At 56.1% G+C, this 17,472-nt stretch overlaps 1 long non-coding RNA gene across 1 annotated transcript; it reads left to right on the top strand.

The window, feature by feature from the left end:
* Window positions 1-12,275: 12,275 nt before the first annotated feature.
* LOC311204924 lies at window positions 12,276-14,912 on the top strand. Its single transcript, XR_014618126.1, has 3 exons — window positions 12,276-12,865; window positions 13,637-13,733; window positions 14,587-14,912. It is a non-coding gene; the product is annotated as an uncharacterized lncRNA (long non-coding RNA).
* Window positions 14,913-17,472: the final 2,560 nt, after the last annotated feature.

Raw genomic sequence — 17,472 nt, 5'->3', positions numbered from 1 at the left:
AATCAAGCTGAGAGAAGATGCTATGCTGATAGACAGAAGGGTGTACATGCACCAGAAAGCAGAGACAGCATCTCTAAAAACAAACACAATTTCCATTAACATGTATATGGAAGTAGGAACTGAAAGACGCTGCTCCATTTGTGTATCTGAGTGCATGTTCGTGTACAAAATTGAAGCTCAGCCACATACATGCAGGGTAGGCTCAGAACAACTGGACCTGGGTGGCAGAATTCGACTTCACTTCCTAAAATATATAAAAGCCAAGTTTCAGAGCACAAATTTCCTACTTATTCCGTGTCCCAGCTTGTTACTTTGCGATGGACTAATAATAACACTAAGTTTGTGGGGACCACTAGTAAAACTGCATGGTGGAGTGTGGAAAACTTCTGACTTGTACAAAAGAAGAGCTTCAAAGTGTTACTGATGTAGAGAACTGTCAAAATAACGCAACTTCCACTGTTCTTTTCATGGTATTAGATCATAAAACCAGCATGTTTGTCCAGACCAGATGTGCTTGGATTTGGTAATCTCTACAGAAGTGAATTTATCATAAGATAAATCAAAATGTGAAAAAAAATCAGTCTTAAGGCTGATAATGACAAATTGTTTCTCTGTTGCACTGTCAGTAATGCTGCTGTTTGCATCTTTCTGTGGTCAAAGAACTCTTTAGCAAACAAGTCAGCAGTTTAGGAGCAGCTTCTGTAACCAAAGAAAACACACTACTCAGTTTCCCAGAGCAGAAGTGTTACCTGAAAGATCAAATCTTTGTTACATTCTGCCCTGGGTTTGGTTAGGATAGGAGGTTGGAATGGGACACAGTCAGGACAGGTCACCCAAACTAGCCAAAGAGGGTATTCCATACCATATGACATCATACTCAGTATAAAAGGGGGCTAGTTGGGAGGAGTGGTGTGGCTCAGGATGGTCTGGCTTTGGGATGGGTCTGAGCATGAGGTCTGAATTGTACAGTTGTTGGTGAGAAACTGTGTCGTGTATCACCAGTTTTATACATTCTGCCATTGTTATTTCCCTCTCTTTGCTGTCCCAGTAAACTGTCCTTATCCCAACCCATGAGGTTTGCCTTTGTCTTATCTCATTCTCCTCCACATTCCAATGGGGTTGGGATGGAGCGGGTTTGGGATGGGGGGTGGGCATAGGGGGTGTGTGTGTGTGTCTGGCCAGCCAGCCAACAGCCTGGTGCTCAGCTGGAAACCAGGACACACTCATTCTACTATTCTCTCGCACAACTGAATAAATAAAGTATGTGAAGATGATCCTAAAATTGTTGCTTCAGACATGTTTTATTCGTCTTTTTTCTTCTTGGAGAGAAAGGCTAAGAAGCAAAAGAAACAACTCAGCAAGGTCACCTGTGAATTCTGCTGTTCATCCAAATACTGAAGTTGATGGTCTAGATCAGCACTGCCAGAAATGACTGTGTGTCTGTACATACAGGACAGTACAGTGTAAGAGTGATGTAACCTTGATAGAAACTGAGCAACCTGTGTGTTGATCACGATCATTAGGTAAGGTCAAAATCAGGAGCTCCTTTGAACCTGTAGAGAAAATCAGAAAGGAAGAAAAATGCAGGAAAAATTGAGTGCCTATGTCATGGTTGGGCATGTTTTATTTTGCAGGAAGAAGAACTTGAAGACCTGTAAGAAGACTTTAGAGTGGGCTTAATCTTGCTTATATTTAGAATCTTCAAGGTTGGAAAAGACCTCAAGTTCAACCATCTGTCCAATACCACCGTGTCAACTAAACCATGCCCTGGAGTACCATGTGCACATACATTTTTTTAATATCTTCAGGGATGGTGATTCCACCACCTCTCTGGGAAGCCTGTTCCAATGCCTAACCACTCTTTCAGTGAAGACATTTTTCCTAATATATAATCTAGGCTCCCTGATGCAACTTGAGACCATTTCCTCTCTTCCTGTTCCTAGTCACTTGGGAGAAGCTTCTGTCATGCGTGTATGCATACTGAACAATTATCCTAGGCTTTCAAGTCAAGGGAGATTTTGAATCATAGAATCAATAAATGGTTTGGGTTGGAAGCAACCTTAACCATCATCTAGTTTCAGCCCAACCCCTGACATGGACAGGGACACCCCCCACTAGCTCAAGGAGCCCAAAGCCCCATACAACCCAGCCTTGAACCCTGCCAGGGATCCTGGGGCAGCCCCAGCATCTCTGGGCAACCCTCACCCACTGCTTTCTTCCCCAGCTGTGACATGAGGGGCTGCTTGCCTTCCTTCATGTCCTGCCACGTGCTCTCCGTCCTCTTGGTCTTGAGGCAGTGACGCCCATGCCGCAACAACCTGGAACAACGCTGCGAGTTCACATCGTGGTTGAGGCTTCCCCAGTCTCAAGAGCTGTGCGAGGACGTGGTTCCAGGGAAGGATGAGTCTCTCCCTCGCTCCCCATCTGGCCAGCTGAGAGCTGCACTGAGAACAAGGCTGTTCTTCAGGAGAAAAGGACAATTACCCTCTGCCCAACGCCGGGAAGGAGGGCCTGAGCAAGTGCCCAGCTAGCTGAAGCGGGCTTAGGGCTGCAGGACAGGCTCTGCTCCATCCCCCGAGGGGGCTTTGGGGACCAGCTCCTGTGTCTCAGCCTTCATCTTGCCCAGAGCAGAGCTGTGATGGGGCAGGGGGGTTAAAAGACAGATGATAATCATTGCCCCCTCCTTCTGCTTGCCTCTTGCACTGCCTTTGTGGAAGGAGCGTGTTTGGTGACTCCCGTGGGTGTGATGAGTGCAGTCACACTTCTGACCTGCAATAGCACGTTTCTCTCTCGTACCCGTACAACCCGTGGTAGTGCCGTGTCGAACCTGCCCGTGGGGTTTCAATGAATTCTGATGCTTTTTGAAGCCCTTGTCGTGGTTGTGGCCCCAGCCAGGAGCTGAGCACCCACAGCCGTGCGCTGGGGCGGGGAAACGGGGGGAATGGGGACCGAAAGCAGCAGGCCAACCCCGCAGCCGAGTGTCACTCCGTGCCAGGGTCTTAAGACAACGTGCAGATGAGCCTGAAAGGTCCCCCGGCGACGAACAATTCCCCTCCCCTTCCCGTCCCCCGCGTGCCCGCCCACCCGCTTGGAGAGAGCAGCTGCGTAGGGCTGGGCTCGGGCTGGGGCGAAGGCACGAGTAGAAGCTCCTGCTCCCCCATCTCCACCAGAACCGCCGACGCGGAGCCTTGGCATATCCCCGTGAGGCCGGGCCGAGGTACCGGCAGGGCAGCTCCGGGCCGGGCGGGTCGGGAACCGGGCGGCTTTTGGGGGAGAAGGGGGGAGCGGGCCGGGCCGGGGAGGAACTGCGCGGGGTCCCGCCGGCTGGGCCTTCCCTCCGGCCGCGCCGGGTCGGGAACGGCCTCATCTCGTTTCCTCCGTCGTGTCGGTCCCTCCCCAGCCCGAAGTTGGGCTCGGCTGCCGCGCGGGGCTAAACCGCGATCGGGGCCGCCGGGAGCCCTTGTCCCCGAGCTGATGCCGGGCAGAGCGGAGCGGCGGGGCTACACCTCCCGTGCTGCACCGGCGGCGGGCGGCTCCCGGGGCCGCCATTGACCCTGCCCGCGGCCCATCCGGGTGCTTGGCCGCCTCGGTCAGCCCCGCAGAGCCATCGTACTTCCGCTCTGCTGGGTCCTGGAGGCCGAGCCGGGAGCTTCCCGACCACCCGTTGCCCGGGCCGCTCCGGGCCTTTGCGCCGAGCCGTCCGGCGGCGCGAACCACGCCCGGGGGTCCGGGACTTCGCCTGGGGCTCCGTCAGGCTCTGGCTGGAAGGGCGGGCGGCTCTCGGCAGGTCGGTGCCCTTCTGCCCCGCGCTGAGGAGCGCTCCCGGCGCCGGGCTCAGCGGGGCCCGGGGGTCCTCCTGCTCCGCCAGGGCGGCTGCTGGCGGGACGGGCCTCTGGTGCGGTGGGGCTCGGAGCTGTCCCGGCCGAGCGGCCGGCGCCCTCCGTCGCGCTGCCGGAGAGCCCGGTGCCGGTGGGGCCCTGGCCGGCCCCGGCAAGGATTCCGGCCGCGGTGCCGGGTGAAGGCGCGGCAGGGCGTGCTGAGCCGGGCGTGCTTCTGGCTGCAGATGGCGGTGACGTTTGAGGACGTGGCCATCTACTTCTCGGCCGAGGAGTGGGCAGAGCTGTCGGGCTGGCAGCGGCGGCTCTACCGGGAGGTGATGCTGGACAACTACCGGGCGCTGGCCTGGCTGGGTGAGGAGTGTGTCTGTTGCGGTGGGGCCGGGCTGGGGCCGCAGTTGAGCTGCGGGGCTGAGCTGGAGCCCAGGGGAGAGAGAGTCCATCTGTGGCCGTGGCAACGTGAGCGCTGACAGAGGGGTTGGGATGTCGGGATTGAGCTGCCGGGTTGTGCCCGGCCAGGCAGCCTCCTGCGGAGAGCAGGGCTAGGGGAGAGGGTGGGGTGGGATGGGTGGGATGAGGATGGAATGGGGAGCCTTGAGGCTTGGATGGGGTGTGGATGGAATTGGTGTGGGACGGGACGGGATGGGATGGGATGGAATGTGTCGGATGGGCTGTGATGGTTGGGGTGAGATGGGGGAGGGTGGAGATGGGGTGCGACCAGCCCTTGGTAAAGAAAGACTTCCTCCTGGCCACTCTGAAGGGGTGCTGAAGCTGTGGCCAGGCAGGGACAGGAGAGAGGAGCAAAGCTGGGGAGATGCGGGGGCTGGGGAGGGGGTGGCTGTTGCCGCCATCCCAACAGTGCTGGAGAGGGTGCCTCTCGCTCTGCCCCGGACAGGCCAGGTCCCTGTCAAGCCAGAGATCATCTGCCAGCTGGAGCAAGAAGAGATGCCGTGCATGCCAGACGCCCCCAGGATGCAGCAGCAGCATCCAAACCCTATGCCAGGTGGGTACTGGGGGGCTGTGGTAGGGGTGGAAGGGTTCCAGCGATACTGTTCTCTTGGCCCCAGATGCTGTGTGCACCAGGAAGGGTGGTGTGCTGGTGGGGTGGCTGTGCCACTGGGCATGGTGTGGGGTCCCATGTGCCCATGGCATCCCTGACAGTGACCCTGCCTCTTCTTTCCAGCAGACAGCGGGATGCAGAGGGAGGCCGGTGGGGTCCCTGAAGGTCTGCTGGCACCAACCGCCCCAGTCCCAGGGATGCCCAAGATGGGCAGGAGGTGTCGGGAGAACTTGGATCAGAGCAGGAGCCAGGGGCAGTCATCGGGGACCCCAGCCCCCCAGCCAATGTGTCCTGAGTGCAACAAGAGCTTCCAGAACAAGTCAATGTTAGTCATCCACATACGGAGCCACACTAGTGAGCGGCCCTTCGCCTGCCCTGACTGCACCAAGAGCTTCAAAAATAAATATCACCTCCTGAGACACCAGTACTTGCATACCGGTGAGAAGCCCTTCATGTGCATCACCTGTGGCCTACAATTCAGACAGCTGTCCCACCTGGTTGTCCACGAGCGCATCCACACTGGGGAGCGACCCTTCGCCTGTGACCAGTGCCCCAAGGCCTTCAGAGACAAGAGTACCCTCATCAAGCACCAGGCCATCCATAGCGAGGAGCGCCCCTTCACCTGCGATCTGTGCCCCAAGGCCTTCAGGACCAGGAGGACTCTCATGATTCACCAGCGCACCCATGCTTGTGTGCAGCCCTTCACCTGTGCCCACTGCCCCGAAACCTTCAGAACTGAGAATACCCTCATGGCCCACCAATACCTTCATACTGGGGAGTTCCCCTTTCACTGCGACCAGTGCCCCAAGGCCTTCAGGTGTAAGAATATCCTCATCACCCACCAGCGCATCCACACTGGGGAGCGCCCCTTTGTCTGCAGCCACTGTTCCAAGACTTTCACGTGCAGGAAATCTCTCACAACCCACCAGCGGATCCATTCCAGAGGGGGTCAGGAGTGCTCGGCCCACAGCCAGCCAGGCAGGATTCAGGGGGGCTCATCAGGGAGCCCTCACCCCTACCCTCTCCCAACCCCGCAGCCACTGAGGAAGACCCCCCCAACATGTCCCGAGTGCAACAGGACCTTCAAGTACCAGTCGTTGCTAGCTGTCCACATGCAGAGCCACACCGGCGAGCGGCCCTTTGGCTGCGCCGACTGTGGAAAGCACTTCAGAAAACGCTTCAACCTGCTGAGACACCAGCACACGCACACTGGTGAGAAGCCCTTCACCTGCATTGACTGCGGCCAGCGCTTCACTCGGGCGCACCAAATGGTCACGCACCAGCGCAGCCACATTCTGGAGCGACCCTTTGCCTGCGACCAGTGCCCCATGGCGTTCTGGGAGAAGCAGCCTCTCGTCATCCACCAGCTCCTCCACACTGTGGAGCGCCGCTTCACCTGCGACCAGTGCCCCAAGGCCTTCAGGACCAAGAAAGCTCTCATGGCTCACCAGTACATCCACACTGGGTAGCGTCCCAAGACCTTCAGCAGCAAGAAAATTCTCATGGCCCACCAGCATGCCCATGCTGGGGAGTCACCCTTCGACCAGTGCCCCTAGGCCTTCAGGGTCAAGAAAACCCTCATGGCCCACCAGGACACCCACTGTGTGGACCACCCGTTTGCCTGCTCCAAGGCCTTCAGGGCCTAGAAGACTCTCATGGACCACCAGCACACACACGGTGGGGAGCGACCCTTCACCTGTGCCCAGTGCCCTAAAGCCTTCAGATACAACTGTGTCCTCGCTGCCCACCACAGTATCCATACTGGCAAGTGCCCCTTTGTCTGCACCCAGTGCGACAAGGGCTTCACGTACAAGACGGGCCTTGCAGCCCACCAACTCATCCACACCAGGGAGCGTACCGTCACCTACGCCCACTGTGACAAGTTATTCAGGGACAGGAAGACCCTCACTGCCTACCAGCAAGTCCACACCAGTGAGAAGCCCTACAAATGTGATGAGTATGGCAGAACCCTCACCCCGAAGAGTTATCTGGAAAAGCACCTGAGGATCCACCAAAGCCCAGGAACAGTGCCAGAAAGCAGCCGGTGTGCCAGGGAAGGTCCACCCCAGCAGGAGGGCCTGGCAGAGGACAAGCCCTTCCAGCGCAGCCTCTGTGAGGAGCGGTTTCAGGATGAGGGGATGATGCTGGCTCACCAGGGCACCCACAGCACCCCCAACCTGTTGGCACCCCTATAGTTTGGCGCCCCCTGAAAACTGTTGCTAAGGTGGGTGTTGGGGCCAGGGGCTGCAGGGGATGTCCTGCTCTGACTGTCTGACCCTGGCTGGAGGGCAGACCCTGTGTCAGACCCCCTGGTGTTAACTAACTGTGTGGCTTTGGCTAAATGCATATCCCAGTGTTTTATGGTTCCCCCACCCATTGCTTGCAGCGCAGTTTTTAAGGGTCTGTTGTACCTCTCGATTTTCCTGGAGGCTGATGCGTGCCAGGATGTATGATACCCCCATGTGATGCTGTGTTCTTTGGCCCAGCTGTCTATGAGATTATTCTGGACATGAGTCCCATTGTCTGACTCGACTCTTTCCGGAGGGCCGTGTCACCAGAGGATGTGCTTCTCAAGACCCAGGATGGTGTTCCGGGCAGTGGCATGTGGCACAGGAGGAGTTTCTTGCTTCTACCATTGCTTACCAACCACGTGACAGGACCCATGGGTGAACAGAGCATATTTGTTCTCATTTTTCTGGCAGTTGCCACTTTGCAAAAACAGGCCTGGTGACAGGACTAGAGGGTACTGTAAAGGTAGTGGGCTTAGAGCCCCCCAAACAGGTTTTAGGAATGTCCAGCCCCAGGCATGGGGGTGTAAAAGGGACTTAGCCCTGGATTGCCTCCAAGCTGTGTCCTAGCTCCAACCTGAGCTGTCCTGTAAAACCAGACTGACCAGGGCAGCCCTGCATAATTCAAGGACCTGAAACCTGGGTTTAGCCTGGAATTTCTCATTCCTGGAACATCATGCCCTGAGTGCCCATCAAGGCCCTCTTCAGATGCCTGCCAGTAAGGAAAAGGCAAGCGGAGCTGGAGGGTCCCCATTTGGATGCAGTGGGCCCAGAGGATGCAAAGACATGCAACAGATGGGTGTGAGATAAAGGGAACACTGCTAATGACACATATGGAAGGTGGCATTGTCCTGCCCACTGTCCCCTTGATCAAAGCCATAAAACCCCTGGGATTCAGTCTGGGGTTGGGGGAGCCACTCCAAATGTGTGAGGAGACCCTTCCCCCTTGCCAGGATGCTGACTGAGGGAACCTCCTTAGAGCCCTTCCCTGGAAAGATGGGCAAGGGAATATTTGATACGCTTCATGTTTGTAGTGTGACTGACTGACACCTGAGTGGCATTTAGTGTTCTGGGAGCTGTGACTGCATTCCAGGGCGACAAAGTTGATTAAATACCTGGAGCATCTCCCCTGTGAGGAAAGGGTGAGGGAGCTGGGGCTGTTCAGCCTGGAGAGAAGAGCCTGAGAGGGGATCTGATCACTGGTTCTCAAGAGCTGAAGGGTGGGACCCAGGGGGCCATGGGCAGCCTCTGCTCAGTGTCTGTGGGGACAGGACAAGGGGTGATAGAGCACAGGGAGTTCCCCCCAGTCTGGGGAAGAACTTCTTCCCAGTGAGGGTGAGGGAGCCCTGGGACAGGCTGCCCAGGGGGGTGTGGAATCTCCTTCTCTGGAGAGATTCCAGCCCCGTCTGGAAGCCGCCCTGTGTGCCCTGTCCTAGGGACCCTGCTTTGGCAGGGGGTTGGATCCCATGGGCTCTGGGGGTCCCTTTCCACTCCGTCGACTCCAAGTCTGTGATTGTGTGACATGCTGTGGCTGTCAGACTGAACCCTGTGCAGTGCCTGCGGCCAGTAGCAGCGAGTGCTGGGACTCTGCTGGGGCCGTACGCTGCGTGTGCTGTTGCTGTGTTGGCAGGAGCGTGTTTGGTGACTCCCGTGGGTGTGATGAGTGCAGTCACACTTCTGACCTGCAACAGCGCGTTTCTCTCTCGTACCCGTACAACCCGTGGTAGTGCCGTGTCGAACCTGCCCGTGGGGTTTCAATGAATTCTGATGCTTTTTGAAGCCCTTGTCGTGGTTGTGGCCCCAGCCAGGAGCTGAGCGCCCACAGCCGTGCGGGGGGGCGGGGAAACGGGGGGAATGGGGACCGAAAGCAGCAGGCCAACCCCGCAGCCGAGTGTCACTCCGTGCCAGGGTCTTAAGACAACGTGCAGATGAGCCTGAAAGGTCCCCCGGAGCCTCTTCTCCCCAGGGCCAAACAAAGGTCCTACCCTTCCTTCCCAAGGGGGAGTTTTGGGGTGTCTGTGGGGTTTGTGTCTCTAGTTGCGGGTTTTCCGTCTCTGCTCCGTGTTGGCGTCACCGCGCACGCGCCCTCCAGACTCTGGCCCCACCAATCCGGGGCCGAGACACGGCCCGGCCCCGCCCATCCCGCCCCAGGCACGCGCTCCCAGCGGTTCTCTCTCCAGTCCGACCCAGCCTCGCCTGTCACGCCGCCCCGCCCCGCCCCAGCGGCTTCGGGTCCGCCCAATCGCGTCTTGCCCTTTCAATCCGGGCCCGCCCCCTCCCGCTCCGCGTCCCGTCTGTCCCCGTCTCGCGGAGGCGGCGAGCCCGGCAGAGCCTTAAGCCCCGGCGGACGGCGTTGGAGTGCCCGGGGAGCGACCGCATCCCGGATGCTGTCGGTTCCCGATCGAGCTCCCGAGCCGGGAAGGATCTCAGTTCGCGTCGGGCTCTGGAATACAACAAATTGCCTCTTTTCGCGAGGCAGCTCGTGCTGGTCCCAATCGAAGGGGCCGGCGGGTCGGTCCTGGATGGACGGTGCAGTTTCTCCCCAAAGTGCAGGGCTCAGGCTGTACAGCTCAGCGCTGCCCCAGAGCCGGCCTGTCCCCAGAGCGCACGTCCCGGAGCCGTGCGCTCCAGCCCCACACCTGCCCCCCAGCCCCCAGCCTCCCTTTATGCTGAGCACGGTGTCATTGGTGTGGCGTCGCCCTCTGCTTAGTATGGTGACGTGCCCTGTCCCTGTCCCCTGCCAGCTTCCTGGGTGCCCTCCACTGACCCCTGCCCTTTCTTATTACTCCTCTGATTTTTTTTTTTTTTTTCCCCTTGCCTGTACTTCTCTATTCTACTGTCCTGCTCCCTTTTCTTCTCTCTCTTTCTTCATCTCCCTCTCCCTTTTCTTTTTTCTCTCTGTGCTTTTTTCCTGCTTTCTCTTCCTCCTTTTTTCGTCTTCCATCTCTGTCCTGCAGGCCACTGCAGTTACTTTCCTTTTCCATCTCTTTGTCGTGATCTGCACCTGTCTTGTTTTCTCCAACAATTTCTCTAGCCTGTTGTCTGGTGTTCTTTTTTTTTTTCATTCTATATCTCACTGTCCCTGTCCAAGGCAGCAAGCTGGCCCTTGAATATGCTTTATTCTCCATAAATGCAGGTGCTGTTGGCAGCAGTTCATGAAACGAGGGGCATCTCCAGCAGATCCTGTAGAAGACAGAGTTGCTGCCTGAGGAGAGCACGCCTCAAAGTGTGCATCGTCAGATTTGCGCTCGCTAGAGAGTATGGGACGAAGCTGGCATTGGCGTCCTGTCCAGCCAGTGTCAGGTGACACCCACTTTGCTGCGCACTGGTTACAGGAGGATCTAGAGTAATACAGATGTACTTCTCAGCGAAGGCAGCGAAGCAACACTTTCCTTTCAAACGGTGAGGCTGGTAAGGAAAGCGCAGTTTGTCTCTGACTGTCTCTATTCCCTTTGTCTCAGGGAGGCTGAATGAAAATGATGACTTCTTGACTGTGTTATCACACTGGGTGAGTAGGTGTGACATGCTGGAGCTGGATACTGAAGTTGAGTACGTGGTGGAATCGATGGATCTGTGTTTTCTGCATGGAGAAGGTAACCTGTCATTCGTTTATTTTTCTTAAAATGAAGCAAAGGACTAGGGAAGGTGGGTTCTTCTTCACAGCGCAGATTTTGATGACATTGTTGGAGTAGAAATCCATCCAAGGGTGGTCCTAAAGTTGGCAACATCAGTAGCATAACAAGAGAGTCTCATGGTTCCACTGTAAAGTGGAAGTACAGAAAGCTGTTCAGCTCGCAGAGTGCAGGCCTGTGTGACCTGGGAATCTACTGATGGACTCTGCCTTATGAGGTGAGATATTTTCGATCGAGCAGGGGGAGTCATCGTGACTTAACAATGTGGTAGCTACACTTGTGATGGGCTCCTGCAGTTTTATCAGCTGTCGGACCCCGGAAGGCCTTCATCCTCCCTCCGTCTCTAGGATGAAAAGGCAAAACATGCCATATTGTGAGGATGATTGAGTACAATTTTCTGCCGCTCCATAAATAACTTTGATACTTAGTATATGTTAGGAGTGCTTGTGGGAGCTTCAGCCTCTTCTCGAAGCAGTCCCGTCTGTCTAAAGCGCGTGCTTTTAAAAACATCTGTGTGTTACATACATTAGGAACTAAAACTGCAGCTTGATTTTCCTCCTCTAGGGCTGATTTTTCATAATTGCTTCACCCCGGTAACAGAAACGGATAGGCCCTGTTTCGTCAGGGTCAGTCCTGACCTCGTTTAAATGCTGCTGCAAAGCTTCAGTGTTTCAGTTTGCAAGCTGTAAAAATACTTTGTTAAAGATAAGAGTGCTTCTTGGAACTTAAGTGGTAGAACCACCTTCTCAATGGTAGCTTTTGCTGGCTTGCTTTTGTGCAATGTACATCTTTGCCATTGTGATTTAGCGTGCCTGATTGGTTTAGCATACAGACATTGGCACCCGCTGAGTTGATAAACAGGTCTTTCTCACTGTGCCATTTTTCCACTTCCTTTAATTGTATCTTTTTCAGTCTGTAACCACAGTTAATGTCTTTTTTTTTTAAAAAAAGCACACTACAGCAGCTTGCTTTGTTCATGTGTTCAAAAGATGTTTGTGGTTGCTTTTCCCCCAGTTGTTGCTTGGTTTTTTTTCCTCTTTAAATGCTTTCTGAAAGGTAGAACTGCATTTCCTTGTAGGGTGCACTTAGACTTTTTCCATGTTATCGGAGTTGTAAGAACATGTCAGTTTCAACACAGAAAAAAGGTCCAGCTTTTGCCACGAGGCTTTTGCCATTAGGGTTTAGCCTAATGTTGCCGAGGAAGCTTTCTTTCTGCTTCCCTCTAAGCCTTACTGTAAAAAAGAAAAAAAGCTGTCATGGGAAAGCCGGTTAAATCGGGCTCGGACCCCAGATTGTCACCGGTTTAATGCAGTGAAAGTGTGCTGACTGGACTGAAGCACCCTAAAACACTTTGCGTGCTGCAGCATAAGAATGCAGATGGCTTATCACGCAGTAACTTGGGGATCAGCACCGTTTGCTGCCACTGGCAGAGGCTTTTTTCTTATTCCTTCTGACTGACACGGCGATAGGAGGTGCCTGTTTTGTGGCAGTAGTGCAGCAGCACCATCTCTCGACCCTGCTGCCTCAGACATTGCTTAGCCTCACTGCATTTTGTTTCCTGGTTTTGCTCGGCAGGACAAGTCCTGTTTGGCTGTAATTGCAGGGTTAGAGTGTAATATGAGGAAAGGAGGGTGTTGGCTTAGGAATTTCTGTTCCGCTTGCCACAGTTTTGCCACCAGTATTGCAGTTGGCGAGGTGGCTGTCGGGCGTGGGAATCGCGGGGGTGAGTCTCAGTGTGGGGACAGGTTTGTTGCTGACGCTTCAGCTGTTGGGGTTTTTGAGTTGCTGATGTGTGTTTTCTCATTCTACAGAACCACCTTCATGTTGCGTTCCAGGGAGTGTACTGTGGATGTACAGGAAAGATCTTTCCTGGTGAGACTGTCTATAACCACCGAAGATGTTCGCCAGCTCTGCGCTGAGAAGTTCGAGGTGGACAAGCCGGCAGAGTGCAGCCCGTTTCTTGTTGTCGACGACACCTGGCAGCAGCTGACGGAGCATACCTGCCCTCGGGAAATGAAGGCTGAGTTGCACAGCTGTCCCCAACCCCAGGTCTTCCACTTTGTCTACAAATGTGTTAACAGAGATCTGTGTGGTGCCATTTGTCACAATGATGACTCCACGTTTTAAAAGCAGCAGCTCGTCGTTGGATTTCTGTTCCTCTTGTTAACGGCTGAAAACATCTTTGTTGGCTGGCATTCCTTAGGAGCCGAGACTGGTCTTAAACCAGGATTGCCCAGTAAAAATCCCTTAGCCACATCAGGCATAGCTTAGAAAACCCCATGTAAATCGTGCCCAGGGCCGGTTATGCAGACTATTCCACCAGCGTGTTTGAGCGAACAGCCACAAGACTCTGCTGCAGCATATCATATCGTGGCCCTCGGCAGGTTGTCTGCTGTGGTGTGCAAATGTCTTATTCTTTTTGCACCTGGCCTCTAGCCACATGTCATTTTGATTTATATATGTGTATGCTAGACAAGCATTGCAGTAAACTGGCTGGTGTTAGCTTGGGTTCGACTTGTCCCATTCAGGGCATCAGTTAACTCAGAATTACCTGGATGATTGATTGCATTCTTTCCTGGTTTGTTTTTTTTTTTGTTTGTTTGTTTTTAATTACAGAAAATTGTGGGGGTTTATTATAGACATCTTGCAGCAGTTGCAGGTAGACTGTCAGGGTCGTCTTCTAAAAATATTTTTTCAGCTGTAAAGAATTCTGTAATTATGCATGTGATTTTAACATTCAATATACAAGAATAAGTCTCTTTCGGGTTTTGGCGTATTGCATTTAAGGTCTCTATGGTTTCTCCTCTTTTCCTGTTACAGGTGAGTTCTTGGGAGCTTGTGGTACCTGTAAGAAGGTCGTAGTATTGGCGCTGGTGATTTCATTGCCTTTATCTGAACTGGATGTACTGTTACCTGGGTTAGTGTTTCTATCCATTGGTTTAGACAGCCTTGTGGGTAGGAAGAGGAAGTTGAAAGAAAAGGATGTAGAGAAGGGGCAGAGAAAGAACGCAGAGAACCGAGTTTAGGATTAAAATGTGTTAGTCTGTCTGCTGGTGCAGGCTCCTCTCAGAAAATGAGCCAAGGAGGTTGGTAAGGTGTTTGTAGTTTTACTGATTTTTTTTTTTTTTTTTTTCCTGGTTTTTGTGGCTATAGGGGTTGGGTGGGTTGGTTTTTTTACAGGCTCTGGGATTTGTGGGGTTAGTGTGGGCTTGTGAGGTTTTTCTGTTGGTTTGTTTTTTTTAACTGGGGTTCTAAGGGGGGGTTTTGGTTCTCTGCCTTTTGAAGGCTTTGGGGTTCTGTGGGTTGCGGGTTTGGGGGAGGGCTAGGGGCTTCTGTGGTGTTTTGAGTTCCCGCAGCTTTTCTTGTGGGGTCTGGGGTTTGTGTGTGTCTTTAATGGGGGTTTGTGGCTTCTTTGGTTTTTGGGCTTTGTGGGGGTTTCTAGTTTGTGGGAATTCTTTGGGTATTTTGGTTTGGTTTTTCTTAGGCTGAGAGGCTTTAGGAGGAAAGCCTGTTCTGAGCGTGGTGTTCTCCTTGTAACAGAAGCAGGGTCTCACTGTGGCATGCCAGCTGTCGTGGCTAACAAGGGAGCTTTTTTGTTTTGTGTTGTTATAAATATTACAAGAGTTCCACTTTGTAAAATGCTTTTGTGATGAGTTCAGGCTACGTCTTGCATCCATTGAAAGCAGTATTTACTGGGGCCGAGTCTTCCTGTTTGGAGCTGAGGAAGGAAGTATGGATTGAATAACAATGTATTGTTTTTTGACCTGCAGATGGTGGAAGAAAGTGAGGAAAGACTAACAGAAGAGCAGATTGAGTCACTTCTCCAGGCAGTCACCAGTCTTCTTCCAGGGGATCCAGAAGAACAGCCAAGAGACTTGGCAATGTTGGCTGAAGACGAAGGTGACCAAACCTTGGAGGCATCTCAGCCCAAAGCTGGCAACGGTTTCGACAGAGGAGAATCGGCTAACAATTTTCTGGGTTATACTTGGCAGCAGTTTACTGTTGTATTGGACATTGTTGTAAAATGCCTTAGAATTTTTATTATTCAGAGGTGATGAGGGAACCAGTTGTTTCCAAGAAAGCGTGGCCAAGGCCACTGTTGTTGTGGCATCTTTCCATCGATGGGGCTGGCAGCAGCTGAGTCAGGGCGGTTGGCTCTTTTTGGGGGACTATGGGGTCTTTACAGGGTCTCTTTTTGGTGGGGTCTAGGGCTTTTGGGGGGGGTTCTCTAAGGGGGGGTGTGGGGTTCTTTGAGGGGATCTTTATGGGGTCTCATTTTGGGGGGGATGTGAGGGGCTTGGGGGCGTCTTTAAGGAGTCTCAGGTTTTTTGGGGAGTGGTTAGGGTTCTTTATGGGGTCTGTTTGGGGGGTCTGGGTTTTTTGGGGGGGCTCTTTGTGGGCTTTGGGGAGTTGGGGGGCCCTAAGGGCCTTTTTAGGGGATCGTGGGGGGGCTCTTTGGGGGGGGGGGGGTGTCTCTGAGGGGTTCTGGGGGGGTCTCTCTAGGGTCTATTTTTGGGGTGTTGGGGGTTCCTTCGGGGGTCTTCTAGGGGGTCAGGGGCCATGGTGGGGTTCGAGGGCTCTCAGAGGGGTCGCAGTAGGGTTGGGAGGGGGGTTGAATTCGCTGGAGGAGATGGGGGGTTGTTAATGAGCGCAGGTCAGCGGCAGACGGGTAATTAGTGGGGCAGGGGGAGCCGAAAAGGGCCGAGCAGAGGCGGAGAGATACGAGCAGAGGCGGAGAGATACGAGCACTGGCGGAAAGGCCCGAGCACTGGCGGAAAGGCCCGAGCGGGGATTCGAACACGGGGGTCCTCGGTGCTGCCGCCTTGCGGACACGCAGCGGTACTGCGCCCGGGTGGCGCAGCGCACGGAAGCCGCCGCGTTCTGCTGCCTCCGTGCACACTCGCCGCGTTCCTGCGCGGGTGCGCGCAGAGCCCGCTGCGTGCGGACTGCGGCCGGGCGGCGCAGCGCGAGCGGCAGGGCGCTTTAACGAGGGACGCCGCCATTGCGGGGCGGCCGCTCCCTCCCGGTGAGGGGGGGGGTTCCGCCGCCCGTCGCGGGGTCGGCCGGGGCACTGTCAGGTCCGGGGAACCCCCGAAGGCGATGGGACTCCCTCGGGGGGGCAGATTTTGGGAGGGGGCGCGCGGGTGGTGGGGGGGTCACTGTCATGTGCGGGGATTCGAAGACGGGGTGAGGTCGCCCATCCGGGCGCTGACCGAGCTGGTACCTGCTTAGCTTCCCGGACGGGGAAGCTGTGAGGTCACCGGACGCTCCCTCCCGGAGAGGCGCCGGTACCCCCCCCCGCCCCCCCCCTCGCGGGATCACTCGGTGCTGCCGCCTTGCGGACACGCAGCGGTACTGCGCCCGGGTGGCGCAGCGCACGGAAGCCGCAGCGTTCCGAAAGTTCCCTCCCGGTGAGGCGGGGTTTCCTTCGCCCGTCGCGGGGTCGGCCGGGGCACTGTCAGGTCCGGGGAACCCTCGAAGGTGATGGGACTCCCTCGGGGGGGGTCAGATTTTGGGAGGAGGGGCGCACGTGGCGGGGGCACTGTTAGGTGCGGGGATTCGAAGACGGGGTGAGGTCGCCCATCCGGGCGCTGACCGAACTGGTCCCTGCTTAGCTTCCCGAACGGGGCAGCTGTGCTGTGTAGCCCCCCCCAAGCTCGCGCCCCCAAACGGGGGCCCGGAAGCCCCCCGGCGGCCATTTTTCCGTCGGAGCCTCACGGAGATGGGCGCCGCCATGCTCGGAAGCCCCCCGGCCGCCTTTTAACCGCCGGAGCCGCACGGAGATGGGCGCCGCCATGCCCGGAAGCCCCCCGGCGGCCATTTTTCCGCCGTAGCCGCACGGAGGTGGGCGCCGCCATGCCCGGAAAGCCCCCCGGCCGCCTTTTAACCGCCGAAACCGCACGGAGATGGGCGCCGCCATGCCCGGAAGCCCCCCGGCGGCCATTTTTCCGCCGTAGCCGCACGGAGGTGGGCGCCGCCATGCCCGTAAGCCCCTCGGTCGCCATTTAACCGCCGGAGCCGTACGGAGATGGGCGCCGCCATGCCCGGAAGCCCCCCGGCGGCCATTTTTCCGCCGTAGCCGCACGGAGATGGGCGCCGCCATGCCCGGAAGCCCCCCGGCCGCCTTTTAACCGCCGAAGCCGCACGGAGATGGGCGCCGCCATGCCCGGAAGCCCCCCGGCGGCCATTTTTCCGCCGTAGCCGCACGGAGATGGGCGCCGCCATGCCCGTAAGCCCCTCGGTCGCCATTTAACCGCCGGAGCCGTACGGAGATGGGCGCCGCCATGCCCGGAAGTCCTCCGGCGGCCATTTTTCCGCCGGAGCCGCACTGGAACGTATCCCGGCATGCCCCGCTCCCTTGCGGGGGAGTATATCCCGGCATGCCCCGCTCCTTTCCGGGGCAGTATATCCCGGCATGCCCCGCTCCTTTCCGGGCAGTATAACCGCGGAGCTGCCACGAGGAGCCTGCCCGTGCTTTCCGGGGCGATGAGGGGGCCCGTCGGGATGCCGGCGCTCCCTCCCGGTGAGGCTCCGGTTCCGCCGCCCGTCGCGGGGTCGGCCGGGGCCGGGTGGTCGGCGGGTCGCGGCGCGAGTGGTCGCGGCGGGCCGGGGGTCGGTGCGGGGCGCGCGGGCGGCGAGGCGCCGCGCCTTCCACC

Source organism: Gallinula chloropus (assembly GCF_964237585.1).
Source record: "Gallinula chloropus genome assembly, chromosome: 1".
NCBI lineage: Eukaryota > Metazoa > Chordata > Aves > Gruiformes > Rallidae > Gallinula > Gallinula chloropus.
The sequence above is the reverse complement of the archived record's forward strand: the minus strand, read 5'-3'. Positions and strand labels throughout refer to the sequence as shown.